Source organism: Sinohyriopsis cumingii, chromosome 12 (genome assembly GCF_028554795.1).
Source record: "Sinohyriopsis cumingii isolate HCF-2022 chromosome 12, ASM2855479v2, whole genome shotgun sequence".
Classification (NCBI taxonomy): Eukaryota; Metazoa; Mollusca; class Bivalvia; order Unionida; family Unionidae; genus Sinohyriopsis; species Sinohyriopsis cumingii.
This window is the reverse complement of record NC_142972.1, coordinates 92,937,167-92,960,102: the sequence shown is the minus strand read 5'-3', so window position 1 is coordinate 92,960,102 and position 22,936 is coordinate 92,937,167. Positions and strand designations below refer to the sequence as shown.

Below are 22,936 nucleotides of genomic sequence, written 5' to 3'. Positions count from 1 at the left end.
AGAGAAAGAGGACGGTCACAAGAAGAAAGGCAATTTCATCGTTTTTGATTTCGAATGCATGCAAGAGACCGGTATTCACATTCCTAATTTCTGCGTGGCTCATCGAGCGTGCGAGAAGTGCATTCAGGAACCTATCTTCAGTCATTGCCCTCACTGCAGCAAGATTCCCGGAGGGCGTGAATAAATCTTTCGGGGACCGAACACGTTAGCCGATTTTGCCCAATGGGTTTTAGACCCCATCGACAAGACGTGGAGGCAAGAGGACATCGAACGTTACGGAAATTGTCATCGTCATGCCACGGTGATGGCTCACAATTTCTCCGGATACGATGGACAGTTTCTTTTGAGATACTATACGGAACAAGGCACCGAGCGTCCTAAAGTGACTTTGAACGGAGCCAAAATCATTTTCATGCAAGTGGGACAAGTACAGTTTAAAGATTCGATGAGTTACTTGGCCATGCCTTTGAGCCGAATGCCTAAAACGTTTGGAATGACAGAAATGGCTAAAGGGTACTTTCCACACTTTTTCAATACGGAAGCCAATCAACACGCCGTTCTACCCCATTTACCTGAGGCTCACTATTATGACCCCGACAACATGCGTACCGAACAACGAGAAGCTTTCTACGCTTGGTACCAGGCTCACGCCTCGGACCCTTTCGACTTTCAGGAAGAAATGTTAAAGTATTTTCGTTCCGACGTGGACATTTTACGACGATGCTGTGGAAAATTTCGAGAACTGTTCATGGAACACGGAGGGGTCGATCCTTTGAAGGAAGCTTGCACCATTGCCAAAGCGTGTTCCTTAGTGTATCGACAACGATTCATGCCTGAAAACACCGTAGCTGTCATCAGTCCTCAAACGACCCACTATGTCAAACGTGAATACTCGGTCAAAGCCCTACGCTGGTTACATTACTTGTGCGACAAGGAAGACAAGTGGATTCAGCATGGCCGCAACGGAGGGGGCGAAAAGACCATCGGAACGCATTCGGTCGATGGCTGGGACTTAGAAAACCCCAAGATCGTGTACGAGTTTAACGGTTGCTTATTTCACGGATGTCCCGTCTGTTACCCTGATCGTAGCACTAAAAATCAGTTTTTACAACGAACCATGGAAGACTTGTAAAAGGACATTTGTCAGCGGCGCCTAAAGTTGGAAAATGGAAGGATACCAAGTGGTGGAAATGTGGGAACACTAGTAGGATCACCGTATGAAAACCGATCCCGAGTTTAAACGCCTCGTGGAAAGTTACCAGTTCATGGACCCGCTGAACTCTAGGGATAGTTTGTACGGAGGAAGGACCAATGCCACCTGTTTGCTGTATCAAGCCGACGAAGAGAAAGGAGGAGAAATCAAATACTTGGACGTGTGTTCGCTGTATCCCTACGTGTGCAAATATTGTCGCTTTCCTGTAGGGCACCCACAATTGTTCACGGAACACATCGACCTGAAAAACATTCGACAATACGAAGGTCTGATCAAGTGTAAAGTTTTGCCGCCCACGGACTTGTACCATCCCGTGTTACCTCACCATTGCCAAGGTAAACTGATGTTTCCTTTGTGCCGTACTTGTGCCGAAACGTGCAACCAAGATCAGCCTTGTCAGCACACCCAGGAAGAATGGGCTTTGACGGGAACCTGGGTCAGAGTGGAATTGTTCAAAGTTCTGGACATGGGATACCAACTGTTAGAAGTGTACGAAATTTGCCACTTTCCCAAAACACAACAACCACAAGGGTGACCCCAGTCAGAAAGGCATTTTCGCCGACTACGTGGATGCCTTTTTGAAACTGAAGCAAGAAGCCAGCGGCTATCCGTCCTGGTGTCACACTCCCGAAGACCAAATACAATTCAAAGAGAAATACTATGAACAAGAAGGCATTACTTTAGACAACATCGAGAAAAACGAAGGCAGGCGATCGTTTGCCAAAGTGATGTTAAATTGCTTGTGGGGTAAAATGGCACAACGCCCGTGTTTACCAAAGACGGAATATTTGACAGAACCTTCCCGCTACCTTCAGATGATTCACGACAAAACCAAATACATGAAACACGTGGACGTCGTTCGAGAGGATTTGATCTTGGTCAATTACGAAGAAGATCTGGACTTTGTACAAGACGACCCTTTTGGAAATGTCATCATTGCGGCTTACGTGACAGCTCATGCTCGCTTAAAATTGTACGATGCTTTAGAACTGTTAGGGGAACGCGTCCTGTACTTTGACACGGACAGTTGCATTTACATCCATCACCCGAGTCAACAGCACCCTGACATCGAAGGAGTCCGTTTAGGAGCCTGGACAGACGAGCATCCCGACGACAAAATTCTAAGTTTCGTCAGTGGCGGTCCCAAAAATTACGGCTACGAATACCGGGACAAACAAGGAGAAGTGCACACGACGTGCAAAGTGAAAGGACTGACTCTGAATTATCGTACCAGTCGAGTGGTCAACTTTGGGGTACTGAAAGAAGCCTTGCAGTCTGGAAAAGATCAACACTTTAAAGTGACCACCTATCAACCGAACAAGATTGTACGTTTACCCACTCACCACATCGTCAGTCGACCCTTGGAAAAAGTCTATCAAATCGTGTACCAGAAGCGAGTGCGACTTCCCAATCATTTCACCTTACCGTATGGACACGTCGGTATTGTCTGTATATAAAAAGGAACCCTAGGCAAGATCGATAGTTCATTGGGACTACCAAGACCGAGCGAACAAGATGAATACTTTCAGAGAAACACAAAACAAGTTGTTTAGAAAGGCACAATTCAAGTGTGGGGCTTCGGAAGTGGAATGCGATTGTGAGCCTTGCGATGGGTACGATGCTGTTCGTTGTGACCTTAGCGATGCCGTAAAGCATCATGGGAACTTTAGTGTCACTACCCCATCATGGAAAGGGATGCTGTGCGTGTCAAACCTGAGGGATGCGAAAGTGATGCCGCTCGTCCTCTTGGACATTTTACTGGGTTTCGTTTTAAAGGGGAATGTTCACCTTCACGTTTACCCCCCTACGGATGTCATCCAGCCCTGAGCAAACTCCTGTTCATGTCACCCAACCCTCATCGAAACGAACCTGTGAAAGACGAATATTCGTTTCCTGTGCGTTTGTCGGAATACTGCGACTTTGAAAATCGTCTTCAATCGTTCAAAAGAAAATGGCCTAAGTATCTGGGAGGACCGACCCCCGAAGAATTAGCCAGAGCCGGATTTTTCTACTTGAGCGAAGGAGATAAAGTCAAGTGCTTCAGTTGCGGTGTCTCACTTCATTACTGGGAACCGCAAGATTCGGCCTACGTAGAACATGCTCGATGGTCACCGAATTGTCATTACTTACCCTTAGTGGGACCGAGACATTGAAGTAATTTACCATAATCTGTTCATGGATACTTTACACGAGAACATTGCCTGTGGAGTTGAGAGAACGCATTTACCGAGAGCTGGTCAAAATACAAGTGAAACGTAAAGAACAATTGCTTCCGTTACATCACCGGTGTTTGAACCACTGGTACCTGAATGCTATACAAGGACTGATTGAGTTGAAACTGTTCCATTGGTCAGACATTGATCAACGACCTCCTGGTTATAAAAAGAATTGGTTTGGTATGGATGATTCTATCTACTACATTGTAAACGTACTTGATCCAATTCCAGAGGAAGAGTTAACGAATTACCAACATCTTTTACGCAATGTCAACTTAGTGAAAGAGGAAACTTCTGAACGAATTTTAATGTGTAGATTAGTGATGAAACGATTTAGATTCGACAATGAATTAAAACCATGTCTGTGCAAACAGTACATTTCTTGTGTCAGACAAAAGAGGATTTAGTATGGCCTATTCATGGATACGTTGCTAGAGAACGTTCGTGCTTTGCCTGTGGAGTTGAGAGAACGCATTTACCGAGAACTGATCAAAATACAAGTGAAACGCAAACGCAAAGTTATTCATCCGTTTTTAAATTATGCTCTATTCCAAAGTATAAGAAGACTGATTATGAGTGGATATTACATCAGGCACAAAGGTAAACGAGGCTATTGGCCACCACCCAAGGATTCCAAAAACAGTGTATATACTTATGGATACTTTACAAGAGAACATTTTGGGCTTGCCTGAGGAGTTGAGAGAAAGGATTTACCGAGAGCTGATGAAAATACAAGTCAAACGTAAAGAACAATTGCATCCGTTACTTCACCAGATCTTTAACCACTGGTACCTGAATGGTATAAGAGGACTGATTCGTCAGAAATTCTTTCAGTGGTCAGACCTTGTTGAACACTTTCAGTTTGTGAATGATGAACTAGACGTTCGTAATTTTGGTTACTTCGAGATTCACTTACTGCAACGTATTGAGGAAGACGAGTTAAAGGATTACCAACATTTGTTACGTGGAATCTGCTTAGCGAAAGACGAAACATCTAGACAAACTCTGACGTTTCGGTTACAGTATGTAACATTTAAATTCCCTACTGGAGAACGAACATGTCTAGTTAGAAATTACCTTTATTGCTTCCGAAACAAAGAGACTATAAAATCAGGTTGCCATGCCACGGATTATGTCACATATTATTGAACAGATTCCGTGGAAGGAATTCAATGACCATATTCAAACCGTGGATCATTACCATCGATTATTACAAGAACTGTATCCATTCAATTTGGGTCGACAAGTGGTGTGTGTCTTAGTGACTTGTTTTCTGGGATTTCGATTACCAGCCGATTCCTTGTGGACTCTTTACGATCAGTACTTACCACATCCCCCATGGCCTTAAATGGTCAAGAAAAACTCCTTTTGCTCAAAGCCTTGTGTTTTCATCTGGATACTTCTCGACCTCAACAGGAAAAAAAGAATCGTCAACTTTTAGCTACCCAAGACGTGTATGACGATGTGTGTGTAGCTTGTGACTTACATCCCCATTGGACAGGTGTCCGTGCCTGGAAAGAATGGGATTTTGAGGCTTGGACCCAAGAAGTGGCCCAGTATGCACGAGAGTTGTTCAAGGGAAAAAGTTACTTTTCAACCTGTGTTAGTGACGGTGCCAGAAGAACAAGTCACCCAGGACGGGACTGTCGTGGACAGGCCTGAAAGACCCTTTCGGGAGGACACTTGTGTGACCTTAGCCCCTACTATAGAACTGGTTAGAACATTACCCAAAACATGCTGTACAGACACTTGTGTTTATTCCACGTTAATGGTTATCATGTGCCTTTTATTCTTGTACTTAAGCCTTTGGCTTTTATGTATTTTTTGTCTTTCGTATTCATGTTTGAAACATTCAATAAACGTGTTCTGAAAAAAAGTATATAAACTCTTGTCTTGTTTGTTTTCGTGTCACAAGTGACATTTCTCACACTATGGCTACCTCTGCTGTCTCTGCTCCCTCTTCCTCCACTGTCAAAGTCATCGACGAACACTTAGATCGTGCCAGTTGGGAGGCTTTGTATCTTCGCCATCCCTTTAACATGCTCATTGCTGGACCTAGCGGTTCAGGCAAAACCGAATTCGTCAAACGTTTGATCGAACATAAACATCATTTGATTGATCGGCCACCTCAACGGATCGTGTGGTGTTACAAAGAGTGGCAATCGGCGTACAGCCTCTTGCGAGAAAGTCAAGGCGATTCCATCGTGTTTGTGGAAGGCATTCCTAAAGAAGACGACGGCATCGTTTCTGACTCCCGTCAAACCCATTTGGTCATTTTTGACGACATGTTAGGAGAAGACGAAGAAGAAATTAAACTGTGGTTCACGCGCAAAGGGCATCACCGTAATGCCAGTGTCGTTTACATCACCCAAAATTTTTTTCAACAAAGTAAAGCCCATCGCACCATCAGTCTCAATGCGCATTACGTGGTCTTGTTTAAAAGCCCTCGAGATAAATCGCAAGTGCAAGTCTTAGCCAAACAGTTAGGAACACCTTGGCTGACTCAGGCGTACGACGATGCCACTCAAACGCCACACGCCTATTTACTCGTCGATTTGAAACCTACAATCCCCGAGGATTTGCGATTTCGTACCCACTTGTTTCACCACTGGTGTCAAGACGGTGGGTCTGTCCTGTACACGTCTCCGTCCTCGACTTAATTTCACTCCACATAAAAAAAAATCTATAAAAACCTCAGACCCTTTTCGTCTGTCTCACACACATTTTGAAAATGACGTCCCTCGCATCTTCCCGTCAAATTGATTTGTGCCTTGTATGGCATCAGTCGAGAAAAAAATCCACAAATACGAACTCGTGTCTTAGAAGCTAGTCTCAAAGAAGTCTTACGATGGTTCACGGTGACGGCACGTCAAATACTCCAAGGAATCATTCAGATTCCTCATCAAACCAAACGCTTTTTCGATCGAAACAAAGTCGCTTTGGTCCAACCGGCCGATCCCCGCATCGACACTCAAACCAAAAAACAAATCATTTTGAAACCTGGAGGGAGCGGTACTCTAGGAGGGGTCATCATTCGCTCTCTCTTAAGATGTGATCCTAATGCCCCCAAAGTTATACCCAAGAAAAAAGTCCAACGAAGCCCCAAGAAGAAAAAGAAAAAGACCAGGTCCCCAAGGAGAACTTCTCCAGTGGCGGGACCCTCCTCTTATCAGACACCACCCCGGAAAAAGAAAAGAAGCCAACAGAAAAAGAAACAGAGAAAAAGTCCCCAGAAAAAGAAAAGCCCACAGAAGAAAACTAGTCGCAAGAGAGGCACTTCGGCCAGGACGCAACTTTACACTCGCAAACCACGACCTGCCACGGCGGTGACTGCGTCTCCGGCAGCCTCACGTTCATCCACTTCTCCGTTGATGACACCAAGAACTGAAGAGTACTGGAAGACGTTGATCACACCAAGAACTTCTCCGTTGATGACCCCAAAAAGAACTTCCCCAGTGGCAGGACCATCCAATTTAGTGGCAGTGGCTGCTGCTCACAAAGTACCTTCTCCCAAAATCAAAGTCCAAGAAAGACCGGGCATGTTACAAAGTTTACTGGATTTGTCCAAGCAAGAACTGGCTCGATTTAGTCCGTTGCGAACCCCTCCACGACGTGTCATGCCTGTCCTCAAACTGATACGACGTAAAGACAATCAGTGGCGACGCGTTCCAGTATAAAAAAGGCCTGTGACCAAGTCGGGGGTATCAGTGCTTTTTTGGTGCTCCTGAAGACTCAAAGATGTCACCCTCCAAAAAACCCCAAGGAAAGAAAAGAAAAGGACTGCCTCCTCGTGTAGTCAAACATGGGGACATGTTATCTGTCAGCAAGTCGTATTTGGACACGGTCAACATTACTATAAAAGGAGATTTGGGACAAAATATTCCATTCACCAAAGGAAAAGTCACGGTGAAACTCCATTTTAGAAAACGGTTCGCTCACGATTCGTAAGTCATGTATCCAGTGTACCGAGGGGTTGCTCGACAGCGAGGACACGGTTTAGGAGATATGTTAAAATCGGCTTTTCGTTCGGTGGCCCCGGTGTTGAAACCGATGGTGACATGCGGATTGCACGCCTTGAAAGATGCGGCACTGACGCAAGGCAAAGAATTTCTCCAAAATGTCATCATCGACAAACAAAACCCTAAAGAAGTCTTCATGAGGGCTGGCAAAAATGTCTTGCTGCAAACGGGCAAAGACATTTTAGGCCGATGAGACACACCTATAAATGCCCTGCACGCTACCGAGTCAGGCATTCAGCAAGGACAAGGCAGAAAGAGACGACGAAGAAAACACCCTTTCACCAGACTTCACACGTCTAAAGCGAGAAAGGCCAAGAAAAGAAGAACCGTTCGAGACTTAGACGTTTTCGATTATTGAGACACAGAGAAAAAAATGATGCACCGAGAATCTTGCGCTTGTTCCAAGACGGAACTGGACCTGTTTGCCATGCCCCCCACGATGATGACGATGCAAGAATCCCAATGGGTGGAATTTCACCCCGTCTCCTCATTGACAGATTCCGCTCCCATCGAGTTTGAAATCAAGGGACAGCCCGAAGATTACATCGATCTGAATAGCAGCTACTTGTACTTGAAAGTCAAAGTTCTAGATAAGGATAATGGTGAAGTAGGAGACAGTGAGAATATAGCTCCCGTCAACAATTTCATGCATTCCTTGTTCAGCTCAGTGGACTTGTACTTGAATAACAAACTGGTCAGCAGCAGCATGGATACTTACCCTTATCGTGCCTACCTGGAAAATCTCTTGACGTACGGAATAGATGCCAAGAACACTCATCTCAATGGTTGTGTGCTATGGGAACCTGACGAAGCGACCAAGTCTGAAATAATTGATAAAGACAATGACGGCTTTGAGGAAAGACGAAGCAGAATCACAGGTGGAAAGAGTTTAGAACTGATGGATCGTTTGCATTTGGACATGTGGTTGCAAGAAAAATATTTGCTGAACGGGGTAAATGTCCGCTTGAGACTGAATTGCAGCAGTGCCGCTTTCCATTTGTTGGCTGATACTACTGCTGGCATTCCTAAAAGCAAAATCAAGGAGGCCAAACTGTACGTACGACGAGTGGAAGTGTTACCCAAAGAGGGAAACGACATCAGTCAGACGTTGAGCAGAACGACCGCCAAGTATCCGATACGTCGCGTGGAAGTGAAAACCTTCACCATTCCCAAGGGACAGCGATCCATGATCGAAGATCATCTGTTTCAAGGACAGTTACCCAAACGTTTAATCCTTGGTATGGTCGAGAATTCAGCCTTCAACGGAGCCTTCGCTCAAAATCCTTTCCACTTTCGACACTTTGACGTGTCCAAGATCGAAATCAGTCGCGATGGCAAGACCTTGTGTACCCAATCTTTCGAACCTGACTTTGACAAGAAGAATTACTTGAGATCGTACTTGTCCCTGTACAAAGCCACGGGACAGTTAGGAACCAACACCAGTCACGGCGTTACGTACGAGGATTATGCAGGAGGCTATGCTTTGTGGGCTTTCGATTTCACTCCAGACCAAGGCAGCGACGAGGGACATTTCCACCCTATAAAATCCGGCCAGATTCGTGTGGAACTTCAGTTTGCTAATGCTCTACCAGACACGGTGAACGTCATCCTGTATGCAGAATTTGATAATACCATAGAAATCAACAGTTTGAGAGAAGTCATTCTAGACTACTAGAAACCATGGAAGACTGTTATCCCTCTTTACCTAGTGGAGAAACTTTGAAGATGAAATGTGAGGAAACTGTGGAAGAAGAATCCCAAGACAAAGACGAAGAAGATATCATGATGAAGTCAAGATGGCCCGAACAAGAAGCCCATTTAGTCTGCTGTTTTGCCAAACACTTGGCCGAAAAAATGACGGAATTGATCAAGAAAAATTGCTATGGATGTCAAAACGATCATCCCAGTCAAATTCAACACGATAAATGCCTAATGTTGAGTCAAGAAGAAAAGTTGGACGAGTATCTGGACGAAGCTTGGAGTCTCATCTCGGACGAAGTCGTGTGGCATCAGTGGTATAAAGACTTGCGTGAACATTTTTGTCCACAATTAACCACTCAAGAGATCCATCGTATCGAAGCTCTCCTGAATCAGAGTGAGGAGACGAAACGAAGAAACGGTTATTTGTCAGACATTTTCAAGCAAAAAGTCAGGATCGAATTGATGACATATTATTACCTGTGAGAAAAAAACCACACAAATGGATACCTGGGAACTTTATTACCTTTTGAACCACAGTTCGTATACGGCTTCTTGGAATCCTGTCGTCTGTGCTAAAGATGAACTCCCTCATCGCAAACCTCAAGACCATCTAGCTTACGTGATCAACACGGACGACAGTCATCTCCCAGGAACCCACTGGGTAGCCGTTTACTTTCCTCAAGAAGGATGTATGGAATATTTCGATTCGTACGGATTGCCCCCTTTGGAAGACGATATCATCGACTTTATGAGAAGAAATGCTCAGACCACCCGATTCAATAATGTGAAATTACAAGGCACAGATTCCTTGGTGTGTGGACAGTACTGTGTGTATTTTCTGCATCATCGCAGCCTGGGTTATTCCTTAGAACATTTAGTGACTCATTTTGATCCTCGTTCTTCTTCTAGAAACGATGTGAAAGTAGATCGATGGTTCTGTGACCATTATGCTTATCTTTTGTCTCAAGCTAGGAAACGTAATGTCCATCAATGGCCTAATGACTTCCAACAGTGGAAATCACAATTTCATTCACAACGTTGTCAGCCCTGTTTAAAGTAGACTGTAAATTGAAAAAAAAATGTTTGTCATTTGAAGAAAAAATGTTTGATGTTATAATGTTGGATTATTGTTAAAATATGTTAGAGTTGTTGTTGGTTAGTGTTAAGTGATTTTTGAATAAAAAGTGTTGTATTTTGAAAAAAAAATGCCTTTGTCGTTTGTTTGGCTATAAAAATGTTTGATTGATGCTCTTTGACTTCTTACTATCTCTCTCATGTCACTTATTGAACGTTGCGGCTCGAAAACTGTGGAGGAATGTTTTCCTTCACGTCCACGCTTTGACTTTAAGAACCGGGGCAGTTTTCCAGTCTAACCATCCATTGTCGACTCATCCTCCTACAAAGATGTGCTCCAAACTAGCTAAGCTAAACGAAGCCTAAGTGAATTTGCATAGGGTCAGACACAGTCTGATACCGAAAGCTGAAGAGATAGAGAATGTGAGAATGCTAAAAGTCACTGAAGACCTGATAGAAGAGCTCTTCAGAGAAGAAGTGAACAGGGAGAAAGAAGAATGGACAGAGAAGTACAGACTTCAGAGACAGCAGCAGCAGCAGCAACAACAACAACAACAACAACAGCAACCTGAAGCTGACAGAGGCTTTGTCGATTGTCGTATCGACACCAAAGAGTTCTTCTTCTCTTTCCGAAGAAGCAGACCTATCGTCAGAAAGTCTATCCTCAAAGGACGACGCATTCTTAGAAACTAAAAGATTGCCATAGCAAAAAAAAAAAAAAAAAAAAAAAAAAAAAGCCCTTTTCAGGGCTACCCAATACTCTAGAAAAGAAATAACCATCGATTTGCCAATGTGAGTAGGTAGAGTTGTGTGAATATAAACACTAACTCTTTTTTTTTAGTGTGAGTGAATGTGTTTGTGTATAAGATTGTGTGTTTGTAAGTGCTAACGTACGTTGGTGTGGATAGTAGATTAAGATCATGTCTTTTTTTGCTGTTAGAGGTGTGGGGAGAGTAGATTTGGGGGTTTGATTGGATTGCTTTGCGTATGTGAATAGTATATTGAAGTGATTAATGAAATATTTTTTTTAGAATAGGAATGGGTAGTATAAAAAAGTGAGTGAGTGTTTCTTTTAGGTCCGCGCGTTGTTTTGGTCATGATCTAGGTAAGATCAATTTTATGTTTTTAGGGGGATGTTTTCCTTCACGTCCGCGCTTTCACTATAAATTGAAACTCGTTCGGCAGTCTAGCTACCCTTGTTAATTGATCAACACCACCAGAATGAACACCAGAATTGTGAAACTGCTAGAACTCCAGATGCACCTGGAATATGCCAGGCGCCTGTTGAACGAACTGGCCAAGGAGGCCATTGTCGAAGAGGGAAGGATGAGAGAGGAGGAGGAAAGAAGAAGAAAAGAAGAGGAGGAAAAGGAGAGAGAAAATTTCAGAATCCCAGAGACAGAAAATTGGGATTCTGAAGCCACATATCCCGCCTCTGCTCTCCCAAGAAAAAAGGTGAAAGGAGACTGGGGAAGAAGATGTGTGTGTGGCGCCAGGCCATGAAGGTGTAAGCATTAGATAGGTGCATCTGGAGTTTTAAAAAAAAACCAACAGCCCTTTTCAGGGCTACCCAATACTCTAGAAAAGAAATAACCATCGATTTGCCAATGTGTGTAGGTAGAGTAGTGTGAATGTAAACACTGACTCTTTTTTGTGTGAGGGTATGTGTTTGTGTGTTTGTGTTTGTAAGAGCTGACGTACGTTTGTGTGAATAGTATATTTGGGTTTAATTTTAATGCTTAACGTATGTGTAAATAGTAGATTTGGGGTTTGTTTATTTCTGATTCAACTTATGTGGATAGTATATTATATGAAATGAGAAAAGTAGGGGATGTTTTCCTTCACGTCCGCGCGTTTTAAGTGATGATCTAGGTAATATCAATTTTATGTCTTGGGGATGTTTTCCTTCACGCCCGCGCTTTTCGTATAAGAACCTACAAAGGTCGTCGTTCGCACCATTCTACAGAATAACCTAGACAAGATGACGCAAGTGACTGATTTATTTAATCAATTGAGGCATATCTATTTCTGGATGATAGATGCAGAATATGCTATAGAAAGGATACAAAAGGAATGGGAGTATGAAGATAAAGAACACTTGGTAACCAGTCAAGTCGAACGTCTAAAGGCCGCCAGACATATAATATAAGTAATGATAGAAGATGAAGTCAACAAATCAAGAGGATTTATTGACCCACCTTATGTCAGAGTGGGGAGTTTGAAGGAAGCACTGGATTATGTCATCCAAGTTCGGTGCTTCCTAGAACATATAGTGTATTGGACGGAGTTGTTATATGTGAAGAGGGGGCTGGACAAGTTGAAAAAAGGAGAAGAAATAATGAAACAAGTGATGACTGAAGAGGTGAAAAAGATAAAAGAAAAATTGAGTCAAGAAAGACAGGATAAGGAAACAATAAAGAAGAAAGAGGCCTTTGACAAAGTCAATCAAAATTGGATCAAGATACAAGAGAAGTTCAGGGCTATGGGTCACCCAGACTGGTTACCAGAAAAAGAAAAGAGGAAGAACAAAGGAATCTGGGGAAAGATTAGGGGCTGGATGAGGAAATGGAGGAAATAGAAGAAGAAGCAGAAGAAACCCAAAGGCCCTTTTCAGGGCCACCCACATTTCTCGAAAAGAGAATGACTTTCGATTGCCTACCCTATTTTTAAAAATTTAAAAAAAAAAAAAAAATCCCATGTTCAATTTCCCTTGACGCTATACAGTCCCACCCTGTTTAAATTCCTTTGACGCTATACAGTCCCTATTCCCATGTTCAATTCCTCTTGAGGCTATATCGTCCCACGATTTTTCTCCATGTTAAATTCCCTTGAGGCTATATGTTCCCACGATTTTTCTCCATGTTAAATTTCCATTGAGGCTATATGTTCCCGGGGGGGGGGGGGGGGGTCTGTAATGCTAATTCCCATTGAGGCTATAGTATCCCTATTCACTACTCTCATGGGATAAAACTGATTATGTTTAATGCAAACATTGACACATTCAATTTTCGGTTATGGTCTCCCAAATGATGCATTTTTGCCCCTCTCCCCCATACATACATAAATACATACGGACACACACACACACACACACACACATATATATATATATATATATATATATATATATATATATATATATATATATATCTTAACAACCAAAGGGCTTCTTGGATGAGCGGTCAAACCCTAACGCGAATTCCGCTAGAAGTCATATGTTCCCCTCGATTCCAAATACCACTATATAACTACTGTTGTAAACTTGAAATACAAACTCGCCCAAACTATAAATAATTTTATTTTAATTGATACGTGACTACAAACCTCACAACTTCCAAAACCGTCTGTCAACCTGTCTTCTCCTCATTAACTTTCAGTAACGTACTGACAGTATTTTACGATGTGAAACTATACAACTCAACCACCTAAACCATCTAATACAGGGAGCTATTTTTACTACGCCACCTTAGGTAGCAGGGTCCAGTTTCATCAATTTACCCCTGGCAAATATCTTAACTTAATGATATGGTGTGACTTTCGCAGCTATTATTGTTTACTATTTAAGGATATGGATATATTTGCGAACTATGTATTTCGGGCTTGTGTTGTTCTTCAAATTTATGTCATGCATGTAAGCCTTCCATAGTTACTCTGCATTATGTCGATAGTGAAGTACCAATAGTCGGCTAGGAAGAAGAGCTAGCCTCCCAGAACAGTAAACACAATGGTTTGGGGCAAGTAGAGTATCTCAAAAAGATTGTTTAGTACACAATATTTTGCAGAAGTGTCATCTAGAAAAAGGACTTGTCTTTGCACTGGAGCACCACATGGTGTCAAAAATGACATTTGGACATGACAATTGCACATAGAAGATTGTGGTAGGGGTGCATAAACGTCTTCTGCTATGAACTGCCATTGACTTCTCTGGTCAAGTAGATATTATTATTATGCTTTGTTTTAATATAGGTATCCAAAAAGATGGACCTTTTTCACCTCACTTGTGTAATTGACGTTTTATGATTTTTATACTAGCTTGCTAATTGTGGCATTAAATTTGTACATAAAAATTGGCCCCTGCCCCCTTAAGAAAAACTGATAATTTGTATTGGTGCATTTAGCCTCATCTATCATACCTTTCTGTTTATTTGTGTATATTTAAATAATTGATGTGCATTAGCTTCATTATATGTTCTTCCTTTTCTCCATGTATCACTTAGTGTTGTATGTAATGTGCTTTGGAGAGGGAGGTAACTGTGTTTTGTACCTCAATGTGAGAAATGTTTACATCATGACAAATCAGCATATTTCGGACTTAGCTTACTAAACATGTGAACGAAATGGTGACCATAATGTATTGTCTTGCTCTTTCTGTAGTTGTCAAGGTTTGCACTCCTACTTTTATGAATATTATTCACATTTCTATACAGATACACAGAAACAACTGCATAAGTTGTCAACGTGCATTCTTAAAAGTAATTAACTCCGCAGGAGCAGACATACTTCAGAGGAATCATATATAAACATAATATTGTGAATGTTGAATGTTACCAGTGGAACAGTCTTAGAAATAGTTATGCATATGGCATATTGATTGCTATAATTTGACTCACAATGTGAATAATTCAGTGCTTTTTGCCGCAAAGTAGCCACTTTTCTAAAAGCGTAATACCATATTTAGTTTTGCACACAGAACATTTTCCTTTATACCATTTTAATCGATAATGTCTACATATGTGATATGTACAAAACATCTGACATAAACCATTTTCAGCCGAATTCTTAAGATGGCATGGTCCAGTTTTGTAAATTGGCCCCTGGCAAATTTCTTGACTTAAGGCTATGGTGTGACTTTCTCAGCTATTATTGTTTACTATTTAATGATATGGGTATATTTGTGAACTAGGTGTTTCGCGCTTGTGTTTTCTTCAAATTGATGTCAGGCATGTACACCTTCTATAGTTACTCTCCAGTGTTACGTGTTAGGCACAAAAAAATAGTAACAAAAGAAAGAGTGGAAACAACAAGCTTTGAAACATATAATAATGTATTTCCCAGGAAATATTCTGTAAAAATGAAAATAAAATACGAACTTAGGTTTTAAGAATCAAATCCAAAAATAATCCAAGAATAATCCACGAATACAATTTAAGAAGTCCTAATAATAAAATGTTTTAATAATTTCAAGTTCGAGTCCTGACGAAGAATCCAAAATGGAAGACTATGACGTATGCTATAACATGTAGTGTGTTGAAATCATGAGTTCCTTGTAGAAACAAGAAATATCACTCCAGTTTTGTAAATCTAAATAAATTTTTATAAGAGCTGTCTTTGTTCAAGATTCACACATGAGCACACGTATTTTCCAAGAAAAAATAATTAATCCTTTTGAATCCAAATAATTTGAAATAATCTGAAATAACTCCAAACGGCAAAACAATCACTTTCCAGTGCTATAGCCAAACTCATATTATGTCTCCAAAACAAAGCTTACATCGTATTCTAAAACGCAGTTTCGAAATCCCCAAGTTGCGAAATCAAAAAGGGGGGCGACGTGATCGTGTTTATATCACATATGCTTAACATGACCCTGACGAAAAACAATCATTTTAAAATAAAAACATAACTTATTTACGTGGTTGCTACTAATGTTTAATCAAGTTCAAGATCTATGTCAACACCTGGTGTTTACTAAAATGAACGATTAACATCAACTGTTTCTTAAACAAAAGTATTAAGTTCCTAACAAACAGAACTACATTATTCTGACATATAATGAAAGTTTAAAAAAATTAAAAGATTTTAGAACGTAGAAACAATTAAACCAGATATAATTAAATCAAATATACATAACAGCAATATGTTGATAGTGAAATACCAACAGGCGGCTGGGAATAAGAGCTAGCATTCCATAGCAGTAAAAACATGGGTTTGGGGCAAATAGAATATCTAAAATATGGCTTGGATTACAACTATTTTCAATTGCGTCAGCTTGTTTAGTACACAGTGTTTTTCAGTAATGTCATCTAGAAAAAGGCTTGTGGTTGCACTGTGAGCATCACATGGTGTCAAAAATGACCTTTGGACATGAACATTGCAGCTAGAAGTTTGGGGTTGGGGTGCATACACTTCTTCTGCTATGAACTGCCATTGCCTTCTTTGGTCAAGTGGATGATATTATTATGCTTTGTTTTAATATAGGTATCCAAAAATATGGACCTTTTTTACCTCACTTGTGAATTTGATATTTTATGATTTTTTTATACTAGTTTGCTGATTGCGGCATTAAATTTGTACATAAAAACTGGTCCCTGCCCACTTATTTACCGACCCCTTCGGCCACAAAAATCATGATTTTAGACCACATTTAACCTGTAACTTTTTACCATATTTACCACCATAGCAAAAACAAACGGCGCCTGCCAAAGACGAAACAGTCTCTTTTCCTTCATTCTATTGCATAATTTATCAGTCTCCAATCGTAAATACTGCAGCTGGGGTCAAACAATCGATTTACACAATTAGATTTCAATAGGGACTACTGAGTCCCATAGACACATATGCAGTTCTGACTTGAATTCACCAAAAATAAACCATGACATCATGAAAACTAACTAACAATTCACTCCGTGACATTTGCCATTAGTAATTGGCTAATTGTTTCGGCCTGAGGTCCACAGCACCAACTTCCCATAATCAAACAAGAATTCACACAGAGCTAAGAAATCCATAAAACGAAGAACTATATATAAATGCACATACTCCAAAATTTAATACAATATAAGAAGACCCTTATATATATATATATATATATATATATATATATATATATATATATATATATATATATATATATATATATAATGGTCATATAAAAAAGATCTGTGAACTGATTGTTGCATTTTGTGGTCACTTACTCGGCCTTCTACCTATTTTCGTAACTCGCAAGTTTAGCTTTTTTTTCCCCAGGATTTAAAATAATCAACGTTATGTCTGGAACAGCGCCAACTTTTAGTCTAAGCCAAGCATTTGCGTATCCTTGATCTGCCATTTTTTCAGAATCCAGTCCTTTGAAAAATGTAACAAGCACAGAGTGCTGTATGGTGTTGCTTTGAAATCGACTCGTTTGTAATAATGTATCCATTCTTTCATTATGCCTTTATCTTTCGGAAAAGAAAAAAAATGTTGTCCACAGGCTTTTCGTAATGTTCTATTACACCCGTAAGCAACGCAAAACGGTATTGACTTTTACTCTGGCAACTCCCACTTGGGCTGCTGGAGTCGCTACTATGACGTCACATCCCGAAAGTAACCGAATAGGCGCGGAAATTTTGCATACGAGGTCACGTAAATTCAGCTCCTAGAAGATAGGCCAATATTTTAATATTGGCATTACGGTCGCAGATGATACTTCAGAATAAGGTTTTCTGCTGTAGTACTTTTATTATTATTCTATATTTCCCTTGGTTTCTGGTCTCCTTTAAGCTAACATTTAAGCATATACAATTCTTAAAACGGCTTTGACTGGATTATCTTTAATTAACTGCTCTGTGCGGACGAAAACGTATCATCATAATAATATAATAATGCAAAGTATTACATTATCTATTAAGATGTTTTAAAGTAAGCAACATTTATGCATTTACAAATTAAATCTTCAGTTGTTCGTCTCCCAAATGATGCGTGCTGGCATATATATTATGGTCTTCTTTGAACCAGAATTAATAATACTGATAATAAACAGAGGATACGTCCTCCATGTATCTTGTATATTTTTAAGTCTTGTCTTTATCCTTGAAACCATATAATAGAAAGGATATGAATGTTATTTATTTTTAAAATCTTGAGATTTTTATGCTGTTAGCAAATAAGAAGAAACATGTTTGTGCAATGTTGCAAAATAAAACCGGTCACATTAGCTGGAGTAATCCATATAACACACACTACCAACACACCATCGCTGACCGATCACTTGACTAAAAACAATTATATGATGAAAACGGCAGCAAAGGCATCACATTAGCGGTTAGGAAAACCAGGTACAAAATATCAATGATAAATGTGTGAGCAAATAGAATGGACAATCTTAATTAAGTAGCCAATAACATGCAAACAAATGTGCCATTTGAATAATAGTGTTTTGAATTAGGTGCAAACAAAAAGATAGGAAGTGGTTTAAATGCTCTGCTTCTAGAAATTACGTACCAAAAAAGCACAACTCTCACTGCAGCTAAGTCTGTCAAATTCAATCTTTTGTGCATTTATATCAGGATAAGCATCTAGAAGAGGTTCAAGCTGTTGCTTCTATTATGATCAATCAAACCTAGCATATTAATATTCAATATGAGATCTGCAAACAGAAAAGAAACAAATGATACTTAAGCAGTTTAATACTCAGAACATCAGCGTTTCTGAGGGGGAAAAAAAGTGCATTGTTAAGTCCAGGAAGGTTTATGAACTAATGAGAATGTTTAAATCCTATAAAATGTGAAAATGTTTACCCAATTGTGAAAATCCATTGGAAAAAAATCAAGGCAGATACCTTTACCTTCAGCTCATAAAGTTACAGGAGTAACTCCGAACCTTGCCAATGAGAATCAGTAATCGCACTTTACTCTTAAAAATTCCTATACATAATAGATGGAAACGTCCGCAGCCGGGTTGGGGTTGGGGGGGGGGGGGGGAGTAAGCCAGATGCGGACAAGCGGGGGGGGGGGGGTAGGACAACATGTATTATCTGCGGGCGTCCCTTATGTACAACCCCTAACTAGGGCGTCATTTTGATGCAGAGAAAGTTTCCTTTTCAATGAGCTATCACACATCTTTAGGTGGCAGATATCTGAGAAGTGACAGAATATCAAAATTGTTGTGATTTTCACCTGTTCAGACAATGTTACTGTCACCCCAGATTACCGGTATTCATGTATTATTTTTCTTTAAAAACGCTTTCGAAATATTTCACGTTATCGTCGAATCAAGTACGACTAAGTGACGTCATTACATTAGTTTGTGCTATAAATAGGTAAAAGGTAAATCATATACAAATTACACAATTAACAATTATTCTAATAATTAATAAAAAAAAATCATTATACATTCATGTTCATGTGTATTTTGATTAAAAAATATATTAGTGTTTTTAGTAAATTTCGTTGTATAGTAACCCGTGATTGTGGTAGGCTGTCGTACCCAGAACTAAGTCATATTACCACTTACTTTCACCGTGCAATATTTCTAAAACTCTGCCTAATTCACGGGCACTTGATTACATCCGTCGAAAGGGAGAAGAATACTGTTAAAACCCTCTCCAAGTCCAAATGAACACAAGTTAACTACCTCTTTACTCTAGCACAATCACAATCTTGCCCTCGATGAATCCGTCCTGATCAATTTTACTCGGCGTAGTTATGATTATGTCACTCAATGACTCATAACTTACACCACAGTAAAGAAAACATTCTAAATCATTCCCCACGTACCATTTAAGTACCTTTATGGTTTTGAATGGTCACTTTCACTCGAAGCTCGAACTTTCCTTTTTATCCTGTCTCATTTGTCTCGTTCGTAAAGATTATTTTCTCAATGTTATTTTGTGTAGCTTTGCTTAGACTACTACTGACAGTTTGACGTCTTTAACCAATCGAACAGCGATATCAAACTCATTCGGAACATCACTTGTATTAATCATTTTTATGACGGTCAGTTTCAGTCATCTGCCATGTTGTTTTTTATCTGTATCTATACATACGTCGACTCAGTCACACTTGACTATTAAGCAACGAAATAATCTTTTGCACTGGTTTCCTCTACACAGCCAAGGACAACTGCAAGAGTATGCGAAAACCAAAAGCATTGTAGGCAAATTACTTCTAAGACGGCTTTGCTCAACCAAACTATATTGTTGCGTGTTGCAAAAACGTCAAGCGCCAACAATTACCACGTTGTAATTGTGCTTTGTACTTTGATCTGTATTTATACTTAGTAGAGACCACACATTTTAATCAACATGGCTTACAGCGTAAAATACCCCAGTATATGAGGGGTAAAATGTGTATCCTATTCTGGGAGTTTTACTACAGGAGATCGACACAACTGTGTGTATATTTAGTATTGATACAACTGTTGTTTCGAAACTTGTCTTCATTATTTTGTATTCATAAAAAGCCAGACTCCTGCGATATGCCTCAAACTTGTGTGCATTTTTATTTACAATGCATGGGGGGTGGGGGTTGAATACCATTTTTAAGTTGCCCACTACTTAACCAGACCTGGATTTAGCATGTTTGTTCTGTTTTAATTGTAACAATGGTTTTATATTCTGAACTATGTCCAAGGCTTAAGGCATCCTTGCTTTGTAAATTATTGACTGCATACTGGATCATCCAACCCATTTTCTTATATAACTGTCAGTTACTGGATCATGGATGCAGTTGTGAAATGTCAGCCATTACATGTTTTTTTCAGGGTGGTTGTTTATGTCCGATTTGAAATATCACATACATCAGCATAAATGAGTGACATGTTGATGGCATGATATAAATAACTAAAATATTTGGATATCCATCATAGTATTATATTATGTAAAAGCGACTCAACAAAATATACTATGCAAAAAAGGGGATGGCACCGGACAAAGCAGAAGCAACTGTATACAGGTTTTTCATTTTTCATTTTTTGTTAATTTAACAGATCATAAAAAATAATACATTAAAGTTACTTGGCGTGTTAACATATTGAGTTTATTTGTAATTATAGAAAATCAAATAAGAAAATAAAACAAAACGTATAGCTCCTAGTAGTGGTGTACACTAGAGAGAGATTGAGATCATCCTCAGATATATCAGCAGACTAGAGTCATGTCTGCACTAAAGAAAACGTGTAGAGCTGGTGAATATTTACACACATAAAGAGAGTTCAGACCTTCATCAACAGCTGCATAAGAAGAATACTCCAGATTCGCTGGCCAGACACCATCAGCAATGCCACTCTGTGGCAGAGACCTCTCAGCTTCAGGTTTTTTTTTTTTTTGTTGTAGGGTTTAACGCCATTTTCAGCACACGATAGGCTATACATGGCGGCCAGTATTAATGGTGGAGGAAGAACCCGGGAAATTCCCGGAAAGAACCACCGACCCTCGAGAAGCTACTGGCAAGCTTTCTCACATACCCACATTGGCCGAATCCGAGACCCGAACCTACGCAGACAGAGGTGAGACGGCAGTGATCCGTAACGGAGCGCGCTTTAGTCCACTCGGCCACTCGGGGCCCCCTCAGCTTCAGGTAAAGGACAAGATCAAGATGAGAAGGCGGGATTGGATATAACACACCCTACATAAGCTGCCAACAAACATTACCAGACAGACATTGAGGTGGAACCCTCAAGACAAGCAGAGAAGGGGCCAACCAGGAAACACCTGGCGACGTGACCTTGAGGTGGACATCACTAAGCTGGGTCACCCTTGGAGTCAGCTCGAGGGGATGGGACAGGACAAAAGTCTCTGGCGAACTTTTGTGGGCGGCCTATACCCCGGCAGGGGTGATGGCCAAAACTGACTGACAGACTGCATATTGAATCATCCAACCCATTTTCTTATGAACTTCCAGTTACTGGATGGAGTTGTGATATGTCAGCCATTGCATGTTTTTTTTCATGGTGGTTAATTATGTCTGATCTTAAACATTACATACATCAGCATCAATGACTTACATGTTGATGGCGTATTATAAATAACTAAAATATTCGGATATCCATCATTGTATATTATGTAGAAGAGACTATATGCAGGTTTTTAATTTTTGGTTAATTTTACAGTTAATACAAAATTAACACATTAAAGTTACTTGGAGAGTTAACAGATCAAGTTTATTTTGTACTTTTAGAAAATCAAATAAGAACAGAAAACAAAATGTGTAGGGAGCCCTGAGTGGTCTAAAGCGCTCTCCGTTACGGATCATTGCCATCTCATCTCTCTCTGTGTGGGTTTGAGTCTCGGATTTGGCTAATGTGGGTATGTGAGAGAGCTTGCCAGTAGCTTCTCGTGGGTCAGTGGTTTTTTCCAGGGTTCTTCCTCCACCATTAATACTGGCTACCATGTATAGCCTATTGTGTGCTGAAAAATGGCGTTAAACCCAACGACAACAACAGCAAAATGTGAAGCTCATAGGAGTGGTGTACACTTGAGAGATCGAGATCATCATCAGAGAGACCAGCAGACAACACAAAAAATAACTTATAATATTTATACACGTATACCTAGTTTTCCAAACAAAAGCAAGAATAAGATTAAGTTTTAATGACTGCCCAATTTTTGCAAAATGAAAATGAATTTCATTAGCCTCGTCACTCCTTTTTAGAGAAAGGTCATATGGAAGTGCCATATGTATGGATGCAGTGCTATGACAGTTTATCTAGATTAGTTCAGTGTCATTTTTAGCATGTTTACACCATTGCTTATCTAATTCATAGCAACATCAAAACATGCATTTTGTTAATATATGCATTTGTCACATTTAAATGTCTCGGTGTTCATTCCCAAATAAGTAGACTTGTTTCGGCACAGGAGATTTAAATGTTCATTCGTATGGAGCACAATGCTTTGTATGACTGCTACGATGTGTTGTGTTGTCCATGGATGCTATAAGAGACACATTTTTAACCGATTGCCTATTTTTAGCACATGTCAGGGGTCAAGCTAGATTTGAATTTTAGGGAGAAGT

General features: G+C 40.2%; 1 protein-coding gene across 1 annotated transcript in view; it reads right to left on the bottom strand.

The window, feature by feature from the left end:
- LOC149786991 (uncharacterized) overlaps positions 1 to 20,122 on the bottom strand; it is a 70,517-nt gene extending 50,395 nt beyond the window's left edge. Inside the window, exon 1 of the mRNA XM_089976010.1 lies at positions 19,700 to 20,122. The gene's annotated coding sequence lies outside the window, so the exon portion shown is untranslated. The remainder of the gene's footprint in view (positions 1 to 19,699) is intronic.
- Between the last annotated feature and the right edge of the window lie 2,814 nt (positions 20,123 to 22,936).